This window comes from Mesoplodon bidens (genome assembly GCF_964165515.1).
Source record: "Mesoplodon bidens genome assembly, chromosome: 4".
Lineage (NCBI taxonomy): Eukaryota > Metazoa > Chordata > Mammalia > Artiodactyla > Ziphiidae > Mesoplodon > Mesoplodon bidens.
Window position 1 is genome coordinate 66,871,114 of NC_138160.1, and position 22,492 is coordinate 66,893,605.

Sequence of the window (22,492 nt, forward strand, 5' to 3'; positions counted from 1 at the left end):
CCACTTTCCAGAATCTGCATCGTGTTTAATTTGTGCGCACTTCAGAGGTATCTAATTTGCACTGTGGTTTATTTCTTTTTATGTGAATGCCTTAGACAGAAGAAACAGGGACTACCAATCCCAGAAGCCTTTGCACGAGCCCCGCTCATGGCGCAGGCGCTCTGGGCAAACCCACAGGGCGGGCTTTGTGGCGCTGGGTCGGAGGACGGAGAGGCCAGGCGTGTGGGTCTTATGTGCTGTCGAGTGGTGGCCTGGATGCTTACAGTTTGGAAAATTAGACCTCGGAGCCTTAACTCCTACTCACAAGAAGTACAGTAAATTGAAAAACATTTAGTGAGGCAAGGTGACGTAGTATTTAAAAACCCATGCTTTAGTGAGAGACCCGGCCTTAAACCTCAAAGCTGCCGTCTTGGTTGTGGAATCTTGGGTGATTCATTTAATTGAGTCTTTAAACTTCAGTTTCTCCTGGAGAATGAAATAGATATGAAAGTTTTCGGGGATGTTGGTTCATTCCACAACTAGTTTTTTGGGTTTTTTTTTTGTTGTACGCGGGCCTCTCACTGTTGTGGCCTCTCCCGTTGTGGAGCATAGGCTCCGGACGCGCAGGCTCAGCGGCCATGGCTCACGGACCCAGCCGCTCCGCGGCATGTGGGATCTTCCCGGACCGGGGCACGAGCCTGTGTCCCCTGCATCGGCAGGCGGACTCTCAACCACTGCGCCACCAGGGAAGCCCACCACAGCTCGTTTTTAAAATGTATTCTCTGTTCCTGGCACTGTTCTAGGCACTTGAGGATACAACAGTTAACAAGAGAGTGAGGGTTTCTGCTCTTATAAAGTTTATATTCTAGGTACGAGAAGACAAAATATAAGTGTATTTAAAATAAAAAGATAGTTTTATATATGGATAAGGTGCTATAGAGAAAATGCAATTGGTTAGGTGATAGTGACTTGGGGATGTAGGTGGCTACCTTGGCTAGGGTGGTGGTAGAAGGTATCTCTGTGGCGATTACATTTGAGCCGAGATCCTAAAGAGAGGGAGCCATTCAGACAAGTGTATGGGAGATCCAAGAAGAGGGATTCTCCATAAGTAAAATGGGCTGGCACTTCTCAAGAACTGAGGGATCAGGGAGGGGGGAGCTGAGTGCTTGAAGAGTAGTGTGCTAGGTGAAGTTTGAGAGGTGCACAAGGCCATTTGGAGCCTGTAGACCATGGTCAAGACTTTGTTTACTCTTCCTGTGATTGAATGCCTTTGGAAAGTTTTCAGCAGGGGAGTAACAAGATAGGGTTTATATTTTTATAGTTTAACTCTGGCTGTTGTGAGGAGAAAAAAACTGTTAAGAGATGAATCTGTGAGGCCAGTTGGGAGAGTGTTAACGCTACTTCAGTTGGGAGATGATACCCCTCTCAGTCCAAGGTGGTAAAAGTGGTTGGATTAGATTTACAGTTTGATGGTCGAGCCAACAGGATTTGCTCAGGACTATAGGATGTGAGAGGGAAGTTAATTATGATTTGCGACCTGAGCAACTGAATTACTTGTGTTATTTACAGAATGGGAAATACTGGGAGAGGAGCAGATTTAGAAAGGGATATTAAGGGTGCTGTTAGGGATGCGTTAATTTTGAGAAGTTTGTTAGACTTCCAGGTAGGGGTGTGAGGTGGGCAGTTGGATATACAGGTATGGTGTTCAGGAGAGGTGAATAGATAGCATTGAAAGCCATGGCTCTGAGTGAGATCGTTTAGGGGATGACTGTAGGTGGAACAGAGAGAGGTTGGATGCCTGAGCCTTAGGCACACGGAAACTTAGTGGTATGAAAGAGAGATGAAGCGAAATAGACTGAGAAGGAGTGGCCAATGCTGTACTCTAATCAAAGCCAAGTGAAGAAGGTGGAAGTGAGCAAGTGTGAAGGAAGGGTAAGAAGAGGGCTGAGAATTGTCTTTTGGATTTGGCAATGTGGAGGTTGTTGGTGCCTTTGTCAAGAGGGGATCCCGTGGAGTGGTGAAGATGTAAGCTTGATTGGGTTGGAGTCAAGAGAATATGGGAGAGAAGGAACTATAGACAGCAATTATGGACAGTTTTTGCAAGGAGTTTTTCTATAATGTGCAGAGAAAGGGGGCCATATCTGGAGAGGGTTGTGGAGCCAGGATGAATTTAAGAGGGCCCATTATATGACATTTTTGTGTACTGATGGGATTATTCCAGTAGAGAAGTAAAAAATAGATACTTCATAGAGAAAAGGGATGATTGCATGAGCAAGTCCTTGAGTAGACCAGAGGGGTGCCTAAGTGGAGGAATTTCTTTTGGCTGTGCATGCGGCCTGTGTGATCTTAGTTACAGTTCAGGGATCGAACCTGCACCCCCTGCAGTGGAAGCGCAGAGTCTTAACCACTGGACCACCAGAGAAGTCCCTAAGTGGAGGAGTTGACCTGAGGAATAATAACAATTTGTCTACAGTAATAGAGAAGGCAGAGTATAGGGGTACAACTGCAAGTAAATTGGAAGATCTGTTGATAAGACGTGGAACTTCACTTTTGACTACTCTTATCTCAATGAAATTAGCAGGGTCTTCAGTGAAGAGAAGGAGTAGGGAAAAGGGATTTGAGTAGAGGGGGTAAGATGTGAAATCACGTAGAATAACAACGCTAGCATTAAATAGTATTTACTGTGTGCCACATATTTTATGTGCCTTACATATATTAACTCAGTTAATTCTCATAATTCTGAAAGGTAAATACTTTTATTACCTCTGTTTTACTGAGGAATAGTGTCTTAATCCAGTCACACCGCTGTAACAGAATACCATAGACTGGATGGCTTATAAACAGCAGAAATTTATTTCTCACAGCTCTGGAGACTGGAAAGTCCAAGACAAAGGTGCTATAAGATTTGGTGTATGGTGGGAGCCTGCTTCCCAGTTCATAGACTCTTTTGCAATAACCTCAAGTGGCAGAAGGTCCAAGGCAGCTCTGGGGTCGCTTTTATTTATATTCTGTTTTTTTGTTGTTGTGTGTTTTTTTCCAGTTTTATTGAGATATATTTGACATATTGGAGCCTGCTTATAGGAGTACTAATCCCATGCATGAGGGCTCCATCCTCATAACCTAATTTACTCCCAAAGGCCCCCCACCTACTAATGTTATCACATTGGGGATTAGGTCTCAACATGAATTTTGCCTTCTAATTTAGAAGTGTGGGAGGATAGATTGACGAGAATGTAGGATTGCTGAACAATTTTGAGGACCCATTTGAAACCATAGTTACAAAGTTACATCAGTTAACATGGTTTTGTGTATTGTTCAGATTCGTTCAGTGTAGTGACTGAGTAGGTAGAGAGTTAGCTTTTAACAGGCCTGGGAGTGGGATCTAGTTAGGTGAATGTGATGGAGGAAGGGCAAGGGAGTTGAGAGTGATTATAAGGAATCTCTCTTTCCATGAGATTGAAGCTGGAGGAGTAAAGAGCCAGGGATAGGCAAAACAGTTCTGAAGGCCTGGCCCTACCAGATATGAGAAATTTCTATGAGGCTAAGTAAGATAGTGCAGCATTAGTACAGAAGTAGATAAATTGACTAATGAATAGAGAGCTCAGCAAAAGAGTCCTATAAAATTAGTATAGAATATTATTAAATGACAGAATTAGATGTCAGATCAATGTGTAAAGGAAGGATTGTCAAACAGATGGAACTGCACAAAAAGTGGTTACCCAAATTAAATTGAATCACCATCTCAGGCTAAAAACAAAAATCAACTCCAGGCAGATTGAGGGCCTGTATGTTAGCAATACAATTTTAAAATTCTTAATAGAAAACAAAGGTGAATATCTCCATGAACTTAGGAAAGGAAAATATTTCTAAAGAAGAAGAAAAGAATGATACATTTGACCATATTAAGAACCTTTGTTCAGCAAGAACACCTGAAAGAAAGCAAGAAAACAAGTTACAAACTGAGTTGATATTCACAGGAACTGTTCATATAAAGTTGGGATGGTTTGTTGCCTGAAAGTTTAGTAAAACATCCTGTAAAATCATCTGGGCTGGGTGTTTTCTTTGTGGGAAGGTTATAAACCTCAGCTTAAATCTCTTTAATTAAATCTCTCATTTAAACTAAGTCTCTTAATTTACAGAACTATTCAGAGAACTGTGATTTCTTCTTGAGTCAGACCTGGTAAGTCATTTTTTTAAAGAGTTTGTCTGTTTCATCTAAGTTTTCAAAATTGTTTCATAAAGGTGTTATGACATTCTCTTATGCATGAATATATGTATTTTATATATATTTGTTTTTGGAAGGTTTTTAACAGTGAATGTATAGTACTACATAGTAGTATATAGTACTATACAGGTTATCTCTTTCGTTTTGAGTGAGCTTTGGTAATGTGTGCCTTTCAAGGAATTTGTCTGTTTCATCTAAGTTGTCAAATTTATGGGCATAAAGTTGTTTGTACTATTCCTTTATAATCTTTTAAATATCTGTAGATTTATAGTGATGTCTCATCTTCCATTCCTGATATTGGTAAGTTGTATCTTCTTTCTCTTTTTTTCTTGGTCAGTTAGAAGTTTTGTAATCTTATTGATGTACTCCAAGAACCAGCTTTTGCTTTCACTCATTTCCTCTATTGTTTTTCTGTTTTCATTTTTATTGATTTCTGGTCTTTTTTATTATTTACTTTCTTCTGCTTGTTTTAGATTTAAATGGAAGCTTATGTCAGTGCTTTGAGGTCTTTGTTCTTTTTTAATATATGTAGTATGACTATCCTTCTAAGTACTGCTTGAGCTGCATGCTGTGAGTTTTGATATGTTATATTTTAGTTTTAATTCATTTCAAAACATTTGCTAATTTCTCTTTTGATTTTCTTTTTGACCTATGGATTATTTAGAATTGTGTTATTTAATTTCCAAATATTTGGAGATTTTCTAAATATCTGTTATTTATTTCTAATTTAATTCCATTATGGTCTAAGAACATCCTTTTTTGATTGCAATATTTTTAAAATGTGTTGAGGTTTGCTTTATGGACCAGAATATAGTCACTCTTGGTGCATTCTCCATGTACACTTGAAAAGAAAGTATATTTTGCTGAGGAAGAATGTCATATAAATGTTAATTAGCCCAAGGTGGTTGATAGTGCTGTTCAGGTCTTCTGTATCCTGTATTCAGGATGATAGTGACATTATGTGGAGAGAGTGGGGATCATAGTTGGATGTTGGGTTATGTTTACTTTAGGTAGTGGGTTTAATTATTATATTATTATATAAACCAACAAATAAATAAAGCATGAACCAATGGTCAGAATGTGTTATGAACCAAGGATTTTGATTACTGTAGCTATGAAAATTTTTTAAAAAGGATTTAATTTTTGTTTTTGGAGCTTTGAATTTTTTACTTCATGATAAAGAACTTATTATGTAATTTGGAGCCTGAAAGGAGACAGAATTTCCTTTGACCTTGGACCCTGAATTTTCTAAAAGGGTACCCAAACAAGAATCAGCTTGAGGAATTAGAGGAAAAGAAAGCTGCCATGGCTAAAGTGTAGTGAGCCAGCTGGAAAACAGAGGAAGGTGAAGTCTGAGAGGTGGGCAGGATCAAGCTCACGTCCAACCTGTAGGCCAGGATAAGGAGTTTGGGTTTTATTCTGAGTGTGATGAGAAGCCACTGGAGGCTTCAGGTGAAAGAATGACAAAATCTGGTCTGCATCTTAAAAATATCACTGTGCCCGCCATGGTAGGCCACCACGGAGGGACAAGAGAGGACTCGGGCTATCCAAGGAGGGGACTGTTGCAGTAGAATAGGTGAGAGATCATAGATAAGTAGCATTGGAGGTGGAGAGATGTCATAAGGGTCAGAATATAATTTGGAGTTAGATCATGTTGGAAAGAGCAAAATCATTGACATCATCATCATCACTATCACCACCACCACCATCATGACCATCTAACAGATATTGAGTACTGTTTAGTGTCAGGCTTAGGATTTCACATGCATAATTTCTTTTATCCTCAGAACAACTCCTATGTGGTAGGTGCTGTTATTAGACCCATTTTACCATTTAAGTTGAGACTTAAAGAAGTTAACTTTCTTAACCAGAACACATTTGTTGGTTTCTAGATTAGTTATAAGACACAATTTTGATTTTTAAAGAGTTTAGAATTTTTTTTGATGAACGTAAAGTATATGTGGTGCAAAATTGATGGGAAATAATTTTCTAGCCAGCAAAACACCAGGAAATCTAAGGGGTATAGTTGTTAAGATTAAAGTATTCTTAATATAAATTGCAACCCCATATCCATAGGTTACTAGAGATATGTGAAAACCGACAGACACTTTGTCACAAAAGATCCTATTTGGTGGTTCTTAAAATGTTGGGGGAATAGGGGCAGGAAGGAGAACAAGTTTTTCCTAGTATTTCCTCCAAGTAGAAGGTGTTAAATTAGTTTAACTCCTTATTTCTCTGCCAATTTACTCATTCCATGCCAGGTGAGATGAGGTGACATCTCTCTTCATGTGGTAAATTTAGAAAAAATAGTTTAGGCATGTTCAGTTCTTCCTTTTTTCCTTTATGGGACCCAGCCTGCCATGGAGCACACATTTCCTCCTGTTTCTTCTGGGGCAGGCCTCTCTTTCCTATTGAGAGCCCAGTGCTGCTGTGATAGGCTGCCATGTCTGTCTTCTGCGGGGAGGGGTTCAGTTACAATCCATTTTGCTCCTGCACTAAGCTTTGTCCTCCAACCTGGCCTTTCATAGTAATAAAGATGGTATTTGGGCCTCTGCTTGTCTTACTCCTTGTTTTATATCTCAGTTAGTTTAGCACTCAGGTGGGGCAGAAGAGTATTATTATTTGACTTCTCTCAGAGCCCCCCAACTAAGAAGAAAGATTGATCTTCATAAATTAGATCAGTTGATGAGGAGACTTAGGTCAAGGATGATGCTGTTTCTTTGTTCTGTATGGGCAAGAAGTTAGCTTTTGGGGAAGATTGGCTAAGAGTTTTAACAATGTTGACAATTGATTCTGGAGCATTTGGAATAGTTAGAAGTTACTCCTAGTGTTTTAGCTATAAAAATGGAGGCATTAGTTGCTGTGGAAATGTGACAAGATAAAATAACAGCTTTATGGGGCTTCCCTGGTGGCACAGTGGTTGAGAGTCCGCCTGCCGATGCAGGGGACACGGGTTCGTGCTCCAGTCCGGGAGGGTCCCACATGCCGCGGAGCGGCTGGGCCCGTGAACCATGGCCGCTGAGCCTGCGCGTCTGGAGCCTGTGCTCTGCAATGGGAGAGGCCACAAGAGTGAGAAGCCTGTGTACTGCAAAAAAAATAATAAAATAAAAATAACAGCTTTAAGTGGGGAAGAATAAGCAGTAAAAGTAAGACCAGTGTGTATACGCTCTGTATAACTACTATTAATAAATGTTGAGTGCTTCATTTTACCTGATTAAATTATTAAACACAACTTTTCCTTTATCCAAAATTAATGAGATTTCTTATCCTCTCATTCTAGCTACTTTTTGATGTAGTTGTTGTTTCTTCTCATATACCTATTCTGTGGAACTAAAGAAATATGTGTATTGCCATATAATCTTACTAACATTCAAGCCTGATCTTTAAAATCTTGTTATTTAATTAAACCTCTGTGTAGGATCTAAGGGGAATTGACAATGCTGTTCTTTGATGCCCTTTGTGAAGCTCCTGGAAGAGAGTTATTTTAATATGCATGTTAAAAGTTATTCTCCAGGTGTTCTCTAACTTGGCTGAAAACCAAACAAAAGAACATAGGCCTCTATTTCATCAGGGACCTTTGAATTATAAGAAATGAAAGATAATTTTTCTCACTAGGAAAAGAAAATAAATTTCTTCACTCAATGGAACATTAAGTTTTAGAATCTTATTCCCTGGAGAGGTTTAAGAACCTGTAGATGGGCCAAATCTGTGCTGTCTGATTTCAGTGGGGACCAGTTGATGTTTGTGATGGAGAATGGCTGGTGTCACTCTTTCTGCCTTTTCATTCCATAGTAAAATGAAGTTTCACCAGGACTATTTCTAGATTATTTAAATGTATTAATATTATAATATATAAACATAAAACTTTTATGAAAGTAAATGTGTAAAATTTTGAGCATTTTCTGTTACTAAGATTTTTATTGTTTAAAGGACTTTAAATAAGGTTAAACAAGATTTTTTTCCATAAATTGAAAAAAACAGAGAAAAAGAAGGAATGAGGAAGTGGAGGAAGAGAGGAAGAAAAGAAGTGCGGGGTTCTGGGTTTTTATAGCTACACAAAGGACAGAGGTAATTTTTCCACTGCTCTAAAACATTACTTTTTCATCTTGTTGGTTCTAGCAGTCATTGCTGATTATGAAGATAACCCAAATGAATGAATCTATAACCAGTTCATATATAAGATCATTTTTTGTACTATGTGCCAATGAATTTTGAAATTTACTTATATAGGTTTTCAGTTAAAATTTCCAGGCTTATGTTAATTATGTAGCAGACAACATCTTGGATTTTTACCGAGTAGTTGTACATAATGCTCTGAAGTATTAATTTTTGTCCAAACAATCCATTTTGCTCTTTCTATAAACGGTAGCTTAAAGTGTAGGGCAACATCAAATAGCACATATTCTCAATGTGAGTTTTATTTTATGAATTAAAACTCTGATTCCTGTCTGTTGAGGTGAGGACTGTGCAGGTGCCTGTGAGAGCATTTTTGAGAGCAGTAGAGGCGTTTTCTTCCCTAGGAAAGCTGCTTCGACTCTTCAAAAGAGATAGTTATGACTCATCTCTTAATCTCTTTGTCTATTATATACCTGCCTCTCTCCCCTTCATCTAATCAGCCGTTGCTTGGAGTGGAGGTGGGACTTCAGCGAAGTTTGCTAGGTGAAACGTCCCCAAAGTGTTTACCGCAGCAATTATGTGTTCACATCTCTGCATATCACTCGTTTGAGATCTTTTTTGGGGCAAAGACTAGGTCCTTTTTACCTTGTATTCCTGGCATCTAGCATATGACAATCAATGTTTGCATAATGGACAGATTTATGAAACATCAGGCCTCCTGGTTCAGTTTAGCTTGAGAAGCAAGAATGTAAAAGTGTGCCACTGATTTGGCACATTATCCACATTCCACGAAGTCAAAGGGGGATCTCAAGTAAGAAACATTAACATTTAAATCAGAAGCACTTGTGTTTCATTTGCTAACCTGATTCTAATCAACTCAAGTTGATTTGATGAAAATTGGTAGAAATCATGGCAGCAATTAGGCTCTGAACTTGATAAAGAATCCATATTAGTCTGGATTGTCCAGAGAAAACCAATAGGAGATATATACATATATATGCACACATATGAATATGAATATATGATTTAATATAGGAGTTGGCTTTTGCAGTTATAGAGGCTGAGAAGTCCCAACATCTATAGTCAGCAAGCTGGAGACCCAGGAGAGCCAAATGTTCCATTTGTAGTCTGAGTCAGACAGGAAAAGACTGATGTCCTTGCTACAAGACAGGTAGAGAAAGTGCAGTCTCCCTTACTCCACCTTTTTGTTCTGTTTGGACCTCCAGTGGGTTGGATGAGGACCACTCACCTTGGAAAGGGCAATCTGCTTTGCTCAGTCTACTGATTCAAAATGTTCATCTCATTCAGAAACACCCTGAGAGACACAACCAAGTATCTGGGTACTTAACAGCCCAGTTAAGTTGACACACATTAACCATCACAGAGTCACACCCCTGACAAGGAGCAAGAAGTACATACATACTATGGTATTCTGCTAATAAACTAATATAATGTGGGTTTTGTCCATTTGCATTTTCAAGCTACTGAATTTGATGGAATACTTGAATTAGTTGATTTTCTAGCTACAATTGCCTAATTATTCAGGCACTAGGAGTCACAGCCATGTGGCATGAAGTGGGAATTAATTATGTAACATTTTTGATAGGTTTATTCATTATTCTGTCCACTTTATTTAGCACCAACTTGGACCAGCAGTGTCTTGGTGTACATCAGTTAATTAGACATGTTCCCTGCCCTCATGGAGCAGGCCTTCTGATGAGGAAACGCAATGTAAATAAGTAACAAGAAAATAAATGTCTTGGTACAAATTGTGATATATGTTACGATGAGAGTGAACAGGAGGCAGGGAGAGCTAGAGGGGTGTGAGGTGATCCCTACAGAAGGAACAATATGTGCAGAATCATTGAGGTGCAAAAAAGCTTGGCATATGGAGGGTGTTGAGAAGCTGAGTGCAAGCCAGTGTGCTGGAGCGTGGTGGAAGAAGGGCGGCCATAAATGAGATGAGAGAGACCAGCAAGGGCCAGGTCATGCAGGCTTTGTAGGAGGTATATGGATTTGGATTTTGAATCAGTGTGCAAAGACCATTGTAATTGATTTGAACATTTGACTAATGCGATTTTCAGTCTGAGAGCATTTGGATGAATAGAGACTGACAAACGCTAGATGCTCCTTGAAGTAAATATTAGAATTAAGATAGATCCATTTTTTTCCCATGAGAACTCAATTCTGTATAGTTATATATGATTATGGAAGATAGACTTTTGATATTCATATTTTCAGGTAACATTTCATTTAATAATATATAGTAAATCAGAAAATGAGGCAAATCCAAGTATTTTCAGTTGAAAAGAAGGCAGCATGGATGTACAACTTCCTGTTGTCTCATGGAAAATGTTGAGGGAATATTTTCCATGCACCTCTGTATTTTCTGTTTATCTTGTAAGTCACTAATTGCTCTTTGTTTTGGAATATCTGTAGGATGTTTGTATAGTGAACAGCCTTGAAAGGTAGAAATAATGTCTTTCTCTCTAGCAGAGGGGCAGGTTTGTTTATAGCCTTAGAAACTCAGGGTTTTTCTCCTGAAATGAAACCCACCGTGTGTACAAGCATCCATCTGGGCCCGCCTATATTGCTTTATGGGCAAAGGGAACTAACACAAATAGACTGATGCTCATACTGCTTGTTCTGTGGTGAGTAGTAAATAAAGTCCTTTGTCTCTGACCCATGAGTCTTGTCTTCTGCTAGCATCCACGAAGCCATAACAGGCTAACCTGTTAGCTCCCAAGTTGGGAAAAACCTCAGACCTTCAAAGTTTTGGACAGAGACCCCTTAGCCATCTGAGCAGGCAGGTACAATGCCACACAGGTGATACCCTGTGCTTTGCAGCCTGCAAGTTATCATATTAGCAATTTTTTTGTCACTGATTTTCTCCTCCAGAGTCACAAGATGAGTTGTTCTCAGACAATCACATCTTAAGTGTGACTTCTATTCTAAAATACATGTGTGAAACCTACTAACTACTAATTATTCTGCCTTAAATATTCTTAACCAAATGGGAAAAAATTTTGACAACAGAAAGAATGCTATATTAAAATTTTAGAATCATCCAGTCATAAAATATATTAAAATGATACTTGATTTAAATAAAAAATATTGTATATGTCTATCTGCCTGAAAATATAAAGGAAGCGTATTTTCAAGAAAGTTTGTTACATGATAAGCACTAAGGGACTAACACTGTGGTTTCTGAGTGTTCACAGAACCATTATTATCACAGTACAGGATCATCATGGGCTTGGGCTCTCACCTCCTCCTGACCAGGCGTTTGAGGAGCAATGTGATCAGGTATTCCTTCTACTACCGTGGGAGACTATGAGGTATTGCTCTGGCAGCTGGAGATGTTCTGTGTTTGCACTGTCCAGTACAGCAGCCACTAGCCACATGTGGTTATTGAGCACTTGAAGTTTGTTTAGTCTGAATTGAGATGTGTATAAGTGTAGATTAAATCAATATACCAGATTTCAGACTTAGGGCAGAAAAGGAAGGTAAAATATCTCATTAATAATTTTAAAAATTACTTATGTTTGGAATAATATTTTAGATGTATCAGGTTAAATAAAATATATTATTAAAACTAATTTCACCTGCTTATTTTTAATTCTTTCAATGTGGCTACTAGAAAACTTTAAATTACATATGTACAATAGCTCTTATTTTATTTCTACTGAACAATGTTTTAGATCTTTGCTACTCACAGAGCAGTCCTCAGGCAAGCAGCATCAGCATCATCCGGAAACTTGTTAGAAACAAAGAAGCTCATGCCCCACCCCAGACCTACTGAATCAGAATTTGCATTTTTAGAAAATCTCATGTGATTTGTATGCATGTTAAAATGTGAGTAGCAGAGAGTCCCTAAGACTAGGATTGCCAGATTTAGCAAATAAAAATACAAGATGTCCAGTGGAATTTAGTTTTCAGATAAACAACAAATAATTTCTTAGTATAATATGTCCCAAGTATTGCATGGGGCATACTTAGTAACAAAATTATTTGTTTTTTTATCTGAAGTTCACATTTAACCAAGTGTCCCAAATTCTATTTGGCAACACTGCCTATGACAAAACTCCTCCTGCCCAGACCTGTCTTGCTCCTTGAAATTCCATGGAATCAGGAAGAGGACAGAAAGGTAAAAGAAAAGGTGAAGGGTGGAAGTTGGGTGCAGTGAAAGAACAGAGAAGAAAAGAAATACATGCTGAGAAGTAGGAATAAGATGGGGCATGGACAGACCTTTTTTATTTTATAATTTTCATTAGCAATTTTCTTCCTTATTTCTCCCACTTCTCCCAGTCATTGTGATTTAATCTCCTCATTTTCTATAGGGCTCCCTAGAGCCATGTTAGAAGATGGTATTTGTGCACAGTGGACAGTGAAGAAGGTAGTATTTCATCAGGGTCAAGTCCCAAGTCTTCCTATAATGCATCCTCTCTGAAATGCCACTTACAAATAGCCCCTTTCAGCTACCAGTAGTTTGCCATTAAAAAGATCAAGGTTCTTAAGTGTCAAAAATGCTGACACTTTAATTTTGGAGGATTTTCTTTATTGTGGCTTTTTAATTGTATGTTTTTATATAAAACAACTGTTAGGAATTTTGTTGTTTGTTTGATGCTTTTTAGGTGGTGGTGGGTGGAAGTGGAGGCTGGCAAAGAAGGAATAACAATAGATATTCTTTATTTAGCTCGGCATTGAAGTAAGAAAAGGCTTTCATCTATGTTAATTATTTATTTAAAATTTTATTATATTGTGATAAAAACACAATATGAGATGCAGTCTCTTAACAAATTTTTAAGTGTGCAGTACATTATTGTTAAATATAGATGCAGTCTTGTACAGCAGATCTCTAGAATATATTAATATTACTTAACTGAAGCTTTGTGCCAATTAATTAGCAAGTCCCATTTCCTCATTCCCCAGCCCTTGGCAACCACCATTCCACTCTTTGAGTCTATGAATTTGCCTCTGTTAGACACCTCGTATAAATGGAATCATGTAGTATTTGTGACTGGCTTATTTCACTTAGATAATGTCCTCAAGGTTCATCCATGTTGTCACATATCGCAGAATTTCCTTTTTATTTAAAGGCTGAATAATATTTCATTGTATGTATATATCTCGTATTGTTTATCCATTCATCCATCAACAGAGACTTAGGTTTTTTCTACCTCTTGGCTATAGTGAATAGTGCTGCAGTGAACATGGGAGTGCTAATACCTCTTTGAGATCCTGATTTCAATTCTTGAGGATAATGATCCATAAGCGCAATTGTAGGATCATATGGTAGTTCTATTTTTAATTTTTTGAGGAATCTGCATATTGTTTTCCATAGCAACTGCACCATTTTGTATTCCCACCAACAGTGTACATGGGTTCCAATTTCTCCACATCCTTGACAACACTTCTTTTTTTTGATAATAACCACCTTGACAGGTGTGAGATGATGTCTCCTTGTGGTTTTGATTTTTATTTCCCTGATGATTAATGACAGTGAGCACTTTTCATATACATGTTGGCCATTTGTGTGTCTTCTTTGGAGAAATGTCTATTCAAATTGTTCGCCCATTTTAAAATTGTGTTATTTGTTTTATGCTATTGAGTTGTAGGAGTTCCTTATATATTTTGGAAATTAATGCTATATCAGACGTATGTTTTGCAAATATTTTCTCTCATTCTATAGGTTGCCTTTTTACTCTGTTGATTGTTTCCTTTGCTGTGTAGAAGCTTTTTAGTTTGATGTAGTCCTATGTCTGTTTTTGCTTTTATTGCCCATGCTTTGGGAGCATAGCCATAAAATTATTGATGAAACCAATGTCCTGAAGCTTTTCCCCTATGCTTTCTTCTAGGTTTTAAGTCTTTAATCCATTTTGAGTTGATTTTTGTGTATGGTGTGAGATAAGGATCCAATTTCATTCTTTTGCATGTGGGTATCCAGTTTTCCCAGCATCATTTGTTGAAGAGACTGTCCTTTTCCCATTGTATGTTCTTGGCACCCTTGTTGACCAGTTACCCTTATGTGCATGTATTTATTTCTAGGGTCTCTAGTCTGTTCTATTGTTCTATATGTCTGTCTTTATGCCAGTACTGTTGTGTTTTAATTACTGTAGCTTTGTAATGTATTTTGAAATCATGAAGTGTGATACCTCCAGCTTTGTTCTTCTTTCTCAAGGTAGATTTGGCTATTCAGGGCCTTGTTTAATCTTCACAACAATTCTTTGAGTTAAGTACTTTTGTCCCTACTCTGCAAATGAAGAAAAGTAACTTGCCTAATATCAGATAGCTAGTAAGAGCTGGAGCTGGGAATGCACTTGAGTGCTGTCTGACTCCAAAGCCAGTGTGCTTTACCATTGCATTCCATGCCTCTCAGCAAATGGAGAGTCATGAATTCAATAGGAAACTGTGTTCTAGGATACATACATAAAATTAGTTTAGCCTCAGAGAGTTTTACTTAGTTATTCACCTGAAAAATGCATATGATATTGTATACTTCATAGATTTTTGAGGAGAATTTGTTTCCTGAAAAGCATTATGAGATTCTTAAGAGAGTACCAAAACTATGCCAATTTCTAAAAAGAGCTTAATAATCTTTCATTGTGATGAATAATCAAACAACCTAAACAGACTCATTAGTTTCACTCTGTGCTCTAAATTAAGCAGTATCAGGCCCCTCCTTCCACCCTCTCCCATACATAATACATCCTGGAAAAGCAATCTTTTTATTGGTTGAATATATTAGTTAGTCACAAGGCGTAAAAAGTACTGCCTCTGCTCTGTTTGCATTTATGAATTAACAGATGTGCCTGGTTTGAAAAAACGGATTCATTTCTTGATGCGAAGAAAAATCTTTAGTTTTTCACTTTATTTTTTTATGTATGGGATTTTCACTAACCTTGGAGCAGTTACTTGCCAGGAAGAACATAAGGTGAGTAACTGCACATCTTTTAATATAATGCATCTGCGAACTTCAGTGCAAGTATGAAATTAGGTGGTTCTGTAATTTCTTTATATTGTTGCACAGCTACATTTGTTAACAATTCAAAATGGATATACTAGATTAGATCATTTGGTAGCTACTAAAATCATTGAACGAGAGTTTATAAATAAAAGATTAAAACATAATCTTTATTATAAGAGGGAAGAGTTAATTTATTTGTTCAAAATATCCAAGAAACATTTGTATTATGTATCAAAGTATATCTTTATGAGAAAATGACTCAAATCAGTGTTCATGTTTCTTTTATACTTATAAGTAAATGTTAATTTCAGTTTCTCCTGCTGCTTTTATGTGAGAAGAGAGTAAGAACACATTTAAAAACCTCAGAAATATGTTACCTGTCCCCCAAAGAACAGGTATTAAATCATTTTAACTGGTAGGAGACAGTAATTGTGTGGAGTACATACTATTTAAAACTAACAAGCAAAATTTCTATTTCTATTTCCTTTGTCCTTTTGGCTTCTTTCCATACCATGTAAGGGAACATATAGAGATTTCTGTATAAAGAAGAACATGCAAAATCTGAATAGCAATTAACTTATGTCATATCCCCCAATTACTCATTATGTGCTCTCGCAACAAATCCATCAGGGGATTTAGTGTGAGCACAAAGGAAGGTGTCAAGCAGGATGATCTGCCAAAACTTGTGTTAAGGAAAGCTTAGGTCATCAGCTAATAAAAACAGTAAGTACAGGTATTTTTTATTTGTTTCCCCACATTGTTTCCAAATCAGTTAGTGCTTTCCTTCAGGTTCACTTTCAAGTAATAAGTGACCTATACTCCTTAGGTGATTAAAGCTTAGTAATGTTTCCTCACCTGGTTTATACAGAAATGACTGATTTGTGTATTACACTGGTAAAATATACACCAAGAACTGTAAAAATCCCAATTCTGTTTTTGAAGCAAGATTAATGGGTTTAAATAATTTTAGCTCCAGAAGAGACCCTAGAAATCATACAAATCAATGATCATTTGAATCTAATAATATGTCATATTAATTCATTATGAAGGAAACAACAGTTGCTGTTTTGTGAATGTTCTTTCAAATCATAGATCTGGAATTTAAAATATATTTCAATTCTATGAGTAATTCAAGGTTCTTAAGTCTCTAGGAAGGGTGATTGTATTTTAAGCCTGATACCTGTTACCTAAGCTTAGAGAAAGTAGGGGTCGTCACTCTTCATTTACATATTCCTTCCTCAAATTGGGTTTATACTTAAACAAAAAGGAAATCTTTTCCCTCTCACACAGCACCCCCCGTGATCTCCCATTTTTCACTTGCCTTTCAGAGTTTGTTCGTTCATTAAATTGTTAGTTCATTTATGCATGTAACACATATTTTTAATACTTGATACTTTTAAGTAGGCACAGTGCTAGGTGCTGGTTGTACAATGGTGAGCAAAACAGATATAGTCTCTGCCCTCATGGACCTTTACATCTAGAGCAGAGGTGCTCATTAATCAAATGAATGATATTATTACAAATAAACTGTGAAATGTGCTTTGAAAGAAAAGTATGGTAGACTGTGAACACATATAATAGGGGGATCTGAACTAGTCTGAAAAGTTAGGGACAGTGTTTCTGAGGAAGTTATATTTGAGCTGTGATCTGGAGAATATGGAGGGCATGACAAGGAGGTAGGGCGAAGGGCAGGATGGAGAACATTCCAGGTAGAGGGGACAGCAGGTGCTAAGACTCTTATGAGGGAAGAAGGGAACATGAAGCATTCAGGGAACTGAACTAAAGAATGCTAGTGTAGCTGGAGGAGAGAGGGGCGGAGGCCAAATGAGCATAACTAGCAGGCTGAGGCCTTTCAGGGCCTTGTAGGCCTTGGTAGGAACCTGATCTTCACCCTGAGCAGAACCATGAAGGACCTACTTCACCTTCATCTTCATGAAGGCATACTTGGGAGACTCATGATGGAACACCTGGTAAATCAAAAATATTTCACCAGCCACTGCAAGCCTAGGGCTCTTGATTACTTTTCATGTATTGCAGAGTTCCCTTTTACTGGAAAAGGGTCTGAATATTTTAGTGCTAATGTAGGTTTACTTTTTTCACATTGAAAATCAGTGTTTCTTAGTTTATTCACATGGATAATTTTAACCAGATAATCCTTTAGTTCTACTTTAGTTCAGAGATCATGTAGTGATGTGAAAATGCATGTGCACTGTATTTTGTCTTTGGTTGAGACTATGGCTTCCTTTAAAACCTCATTAGTTTAGGCTTATGGGTGTGGGCAAGGCCTATCCAAATTAGAGTTTATTTGAAAAAGAATATAGCAGCATTACTGTATGTCCATAGATTCATTGAAATGAAAATAAGCCTATTTTGTGTGCTAAGAGCTTTTCATTAGAGAACACGTGGAAAATTTTAATTAGTAGAGTCTCAAGCCAAGCATATTAATGATATGATAACTCATTCATTTAATCATATACTTTTATTCAGTAAACATTAAACTCCTTTGCTGACTAGATATTTTCAAATGACTTGATATATTATTATCTTATTTAGGTAAAATATATCTCAATTTTCTGTTTTTGTTCATTAAAACATTTTAACATTGAATCCTTAACCTTGTATCATGAATTATGATTTTTGGATAAAGTTCAAATTAAAAAAATTTAAAAATCTTATTTGTATATGGTGATATTAGAAAGCTTGAAACTTTTCAAGAAATATTTCTGGGGTGTTAGTGTTTCTTTCATGTATTCAGTTACTGTTTAATTTGTACTATAGAATTTGGAGTTTAGGTAGAGATCTTTTGGCTAAAGCATATATCTGTTGTGGTTATATGATTATTTTGATTGGAGCCTCACGCTTGCTGCTTAGGAAATTTAATTTCTTAGTGCTCCTAGGTGTGATTTGATTCAGAGGACTGATTAATGCTAACCATACTCACAAGAGACAGAGTATAAATCAGAATGCTAATTTATAAATTTTTAAAGTAAGGCATCTTTTAAAAAAGAATAAATTAGAAAAATTTATCAAAGTAATACATATACATGGTTAAAACAATCAAATGGTACCAAGACACATAATAAATTATTAAAAAACTGTCTCCCATTTCGTCAGCTTTTCTCTAGTAACAAACAACTCCAAAATTCCAGAATCTTACAATCTCAAACATTTATTTCTCACCCCTGTTACATGTTGACAGCTACAGGTGGGCTGCCATGGCCCTGCTCCAGCTCTGTTTCCCATGTCTTCTCATTTCAAGACCCAGACTTGAAAGAGCAGTCTCTATTTGGACATGCCATTACCATATCAAAGAGAAAAGGGCAAGGGGTGGCAGACGCATGTAACATCTCTTAAAGTTTCTGTGGAACTGGCACATTATTGCTTCCACTCATATTCCATTGGCCCATATTCCAAGACATATAGCCAAGCCTGATGATGGGGCAGGAAATATTGCCCCCACAGGGAGGTACTACAAGGAATATGGCCAAAGACAGGGATACATTCATCTCTGGGATTGCTGTTCCTAGGGAGTTAGTTGGGAACAATCATACAGTCCACCACTGTATGTATTAAATATTATTATTTAAATGATATACGCAGATGATTTCTCAATTTATACATTTTAGATTTTGTGTAACAACTTCCTTTTATTATCAACAGAGTATTTAACATATAACATGGTCTCTCAGATCCTCCTTTTGCATAGAGATCTCCCTCTAGGTTTCCCTTCTTCAGAGCCCTTTTGTCCTGTTGCTTCAATCTGGATTGATTCTCTCTAGGTCTGATGTGCAGTAGTCATCCTTAGGTTTCTCTTCACTGTTCTTCTGAGTTTGATCCACTGTTTATTAGAACCTGTGCTTTCCTCTTTCTTGGTTTTATCCCTTACTTTGGTGGAGCATGTCCTCCATTAGCTTTTGTGTAAGAAATACATTTTCTGAATCCTTACATGGTTCTTGTTTTTTATTTCTGGAAGCTTATAGGACATTTTCTTTCTTCCAGTCTTCAAAATGTTACAAGTACCTTATCTCACAAATATCAACTCAGGATGGATCCTCACATAGCTAAATGTAAATGCTGAAACTTTAAAACTTCTAGGTAAAATGCAAGAAAAAATCTTTGTGACCTTATGTTAGGAAATATTTCTTTTAGACACAAAAAAATGGACAATAAAAGAAAAACAAATTCATTAGACTTTTGAAATTTAAAACTTTTGCTTTTTGAAAGTCACCATTAAGAAAATGAAAAAGACATAGAATGGAAAAAATGATTTTCAATGCATATATCTGACAGAGAACTTATATCTAGAACATACAAATAATTCTTTCAACTCATAAGAGGACCATGAGCTTATTTTTAAAAATTGGAAAAAGTTTTAAACACACACTTTACAAAAGAAAATATATGAATGGCCATTAGACATAAGGTGCTCAGCATTATTAGTCATCAGGGAAATGAAAATTAAAACTACAATGAGATAGCAACCCATGCCCATTAGAATGGCTACAATTAAGCAGACTGACAATACCAAATGTTTTGTCATAAGAATGTGGAGCTACAGGAAAGCTCACGTGCTGAAACCGATTGGCAGTTTAAAAGTTAAACAAACTTATACATTATGACTCAGCCATTCTACTTTGGGTATGTATTCAAGAGAAACAAAAACATACTCCACAAAACCCCATAAATGTCCATCAATGGGTTCATAGACAAAATGTGGTATATCCATACAATGAAATATTTCTCAGTAATAAAAAGGAATGAAATATTGATACATGTAACAACATCAGTGAATTTTAGTCATTATAAATCTGAAAGAATCCAGGCACCGAAGAATATATGTTACATGCTTCTATTTATAATTGGAGAAGATACAAACTAATCTAAATTGACAGTAAGTCTGTAGTTGCCTGTGGCTGAGGTGAAGGAAACATCTCTTCACTGCAAAAGTGCATAAGGAAACTTCTGTGGGATGTAAATATTCTGTATCTTTTTTGTGGCAGTGTGTCATAGGTATATGTCTATGCCCAAATCCATCAAATTGTACACGTTGAATGGATTAATGCAGTTTACTGTACTTAAATTATATGTCAATAGAGCTGATAAAGTGAAAAAATAATTGCACGCATATATGAATTTATTAACAGCATCTAGTAGACATTATAGTTATCAATTTATCATCTTAAGAAATTCTCACTAGCTGTTAGAGGTTGTATTACAAGGAGAGTGGTGCATTTAATTTGTAATTGGTTCCATATAATTAATTCTAAAGCATTTCACTATAATATAGATTTAGTAACTCTTTATCCAAAATTATGTTTTGCATATAGATAATAATGTGTAATATATATATTTCTCTAATTGTAAAAATGTTGAGTTTATATGATAGTTATATATACAGGTCTTGGATAGGAATCTCTAAAAATAGAATTTGATCTGCATTCTCATATATTACAGGTACAACTTATGAAAAATTAAAAATATGCAGTAAACTAAAAATTTTTATGACATGACACAATTGGAGATTTAAACTGATATGATATTTAATATTAAAGAACTATTAATATTTTCTAGATATAATTGGGCTGTTACTTTTTAAGTCCTTATCTTTTAGAAATATGTACCTAAATAGATATAATTTCTGATATTTTCTTCATAAATAATACTAGAGTGGGGAAGTGGGTGGGCACATAGGTAAAACAGGATTGGTTATGACTTGATAATTACTAAAGCTGGATGATGGGCACAGGTACTTCGGGAGGGTGAAGGAGCTTATATTTTTCTGTTTAAATCTGTGTATGTTTGCAATATTCCATGATAAAAAGATGTATATATCTTCTAACGTAGCAATTTCACTTCTAGGAATTTATCTTAAGGAACTCCTCAGGAGTATGAACAAATAATCCATGATAATGTTCAATGTAGTATTGTTTATTAATTGGAAACAACTTAAATACTTAATAGGTTTTTAGTTTAAATAAATTAATATATTTGTATGATGTAATACCACATGGAATTCAAAATTATGTCAGAAAAATATGTAATAACATGGGAACATATTTGTGATATATTTTTAAGTCAAAAAATTACATGCTTTAAAACAGGATGTTATAAAAATCTGTTTAAATGATATAAAAAATAAATTATATTTGTGTGTAGGGTGTGTATGAATGTATGTAGAGTGAAACGCTGGAAGGATATATTATTATAATTTATATCTTCATAATTTTCAGAAGTACCTTTTTGGCAGTAGAGTCTGTCTTTTTATTAAATAAAAAGGGTTGAATATTTTTGCTTTAATATGTTAACAGTACAATGTGGTATAAAATTTCACTGTAAAGTATTTTATTATGTTTTATTATTTGGTTATTATTTATTTTTGGTTAAACCTCAGTGTCTAGCATACTGCTTGGCATATAGTAAACTCTCAGAGTAGATTGTTTATTCAATGAATGAACATTAGGGTTGATATTTAAAATTTTTTTCTACTTTAAAATTTTCAGTCTTTTCCTTGAAGAACATATATAGTATTACTTTTTAAATCAGAAATTCACTATTCAAAAGTGAACAGTTTTGGGCTTCCCTAGTGGTGCAGTGGTTGAGAGTCTGCCTGCCGACGCAGGGGACACGGGTTCATGCCCCGGTCCAGGAAGATCCTACATGCCGTGGAGCGGCTGGGCCCATGAGCCATGGCCGCTGAGCCTGTGTGTCCGGAGCCTATGCTCCGCAACGGGAGAAGCCACAACAGTGAGAGGCCCGTGTACCGCAAAAAAAAAAAAGGAAAAAAAAAAAGTGAACAGTTTTGACAGGCTAAGGTTCTGCTCCTATACTCTGAGATGTAATAAACCAAAATGTCCTTAAAATTACATATAAAATCTAAAATGTAGATATTTTTTCAGCATCTTTTTATTTTTTTTTCTTCTAGTTTCAGCTCTCCAACATCTTCAAATAAAGAAGTGGTTATGAACAATGGTAAGACTTGTAATTTCCCTTATGATTCCTTGGGAGGTGGAGGAAGGGTTCTGTCTGTGATGGGCTTCCCTGAACACCAGTACTGGCATCAGCAGTCTGATGTGAAAATCTCTTAAACTACAGTATTCTAAATTATGAGCCAAAAGAGACTTAAGCCTGTGCTTAGCATATTATTGTCACTCAATTACATTAATAAATATATGACACTTAGCCTTTGTACTCATATCATTTTATTT

The 22,492-nt window shown here is 36.4% G+C and overlaps 1 long non-coding RNA gene across 1 annotated transcript; it reads left to right on the forward strand.

The window, feature by feature from the left end:
* Positions 1 to 21: 21 nt before the first annotated feature.
* Positions 22 to 22,381, forward strand: LOC308615224. Its single transcript, XR_014015492.1, has 3 exons — positions 22 to 343; positions 4,119 to 4,159; positions 22,210 to 22,381. It is a non-coding gene; the product is annotated as an uncharacterized lncRNA (long non-coding RNA).
* The last annotated feature ends 111 nt before the right edge of the window (positions 22,382 to 22,492 follow it).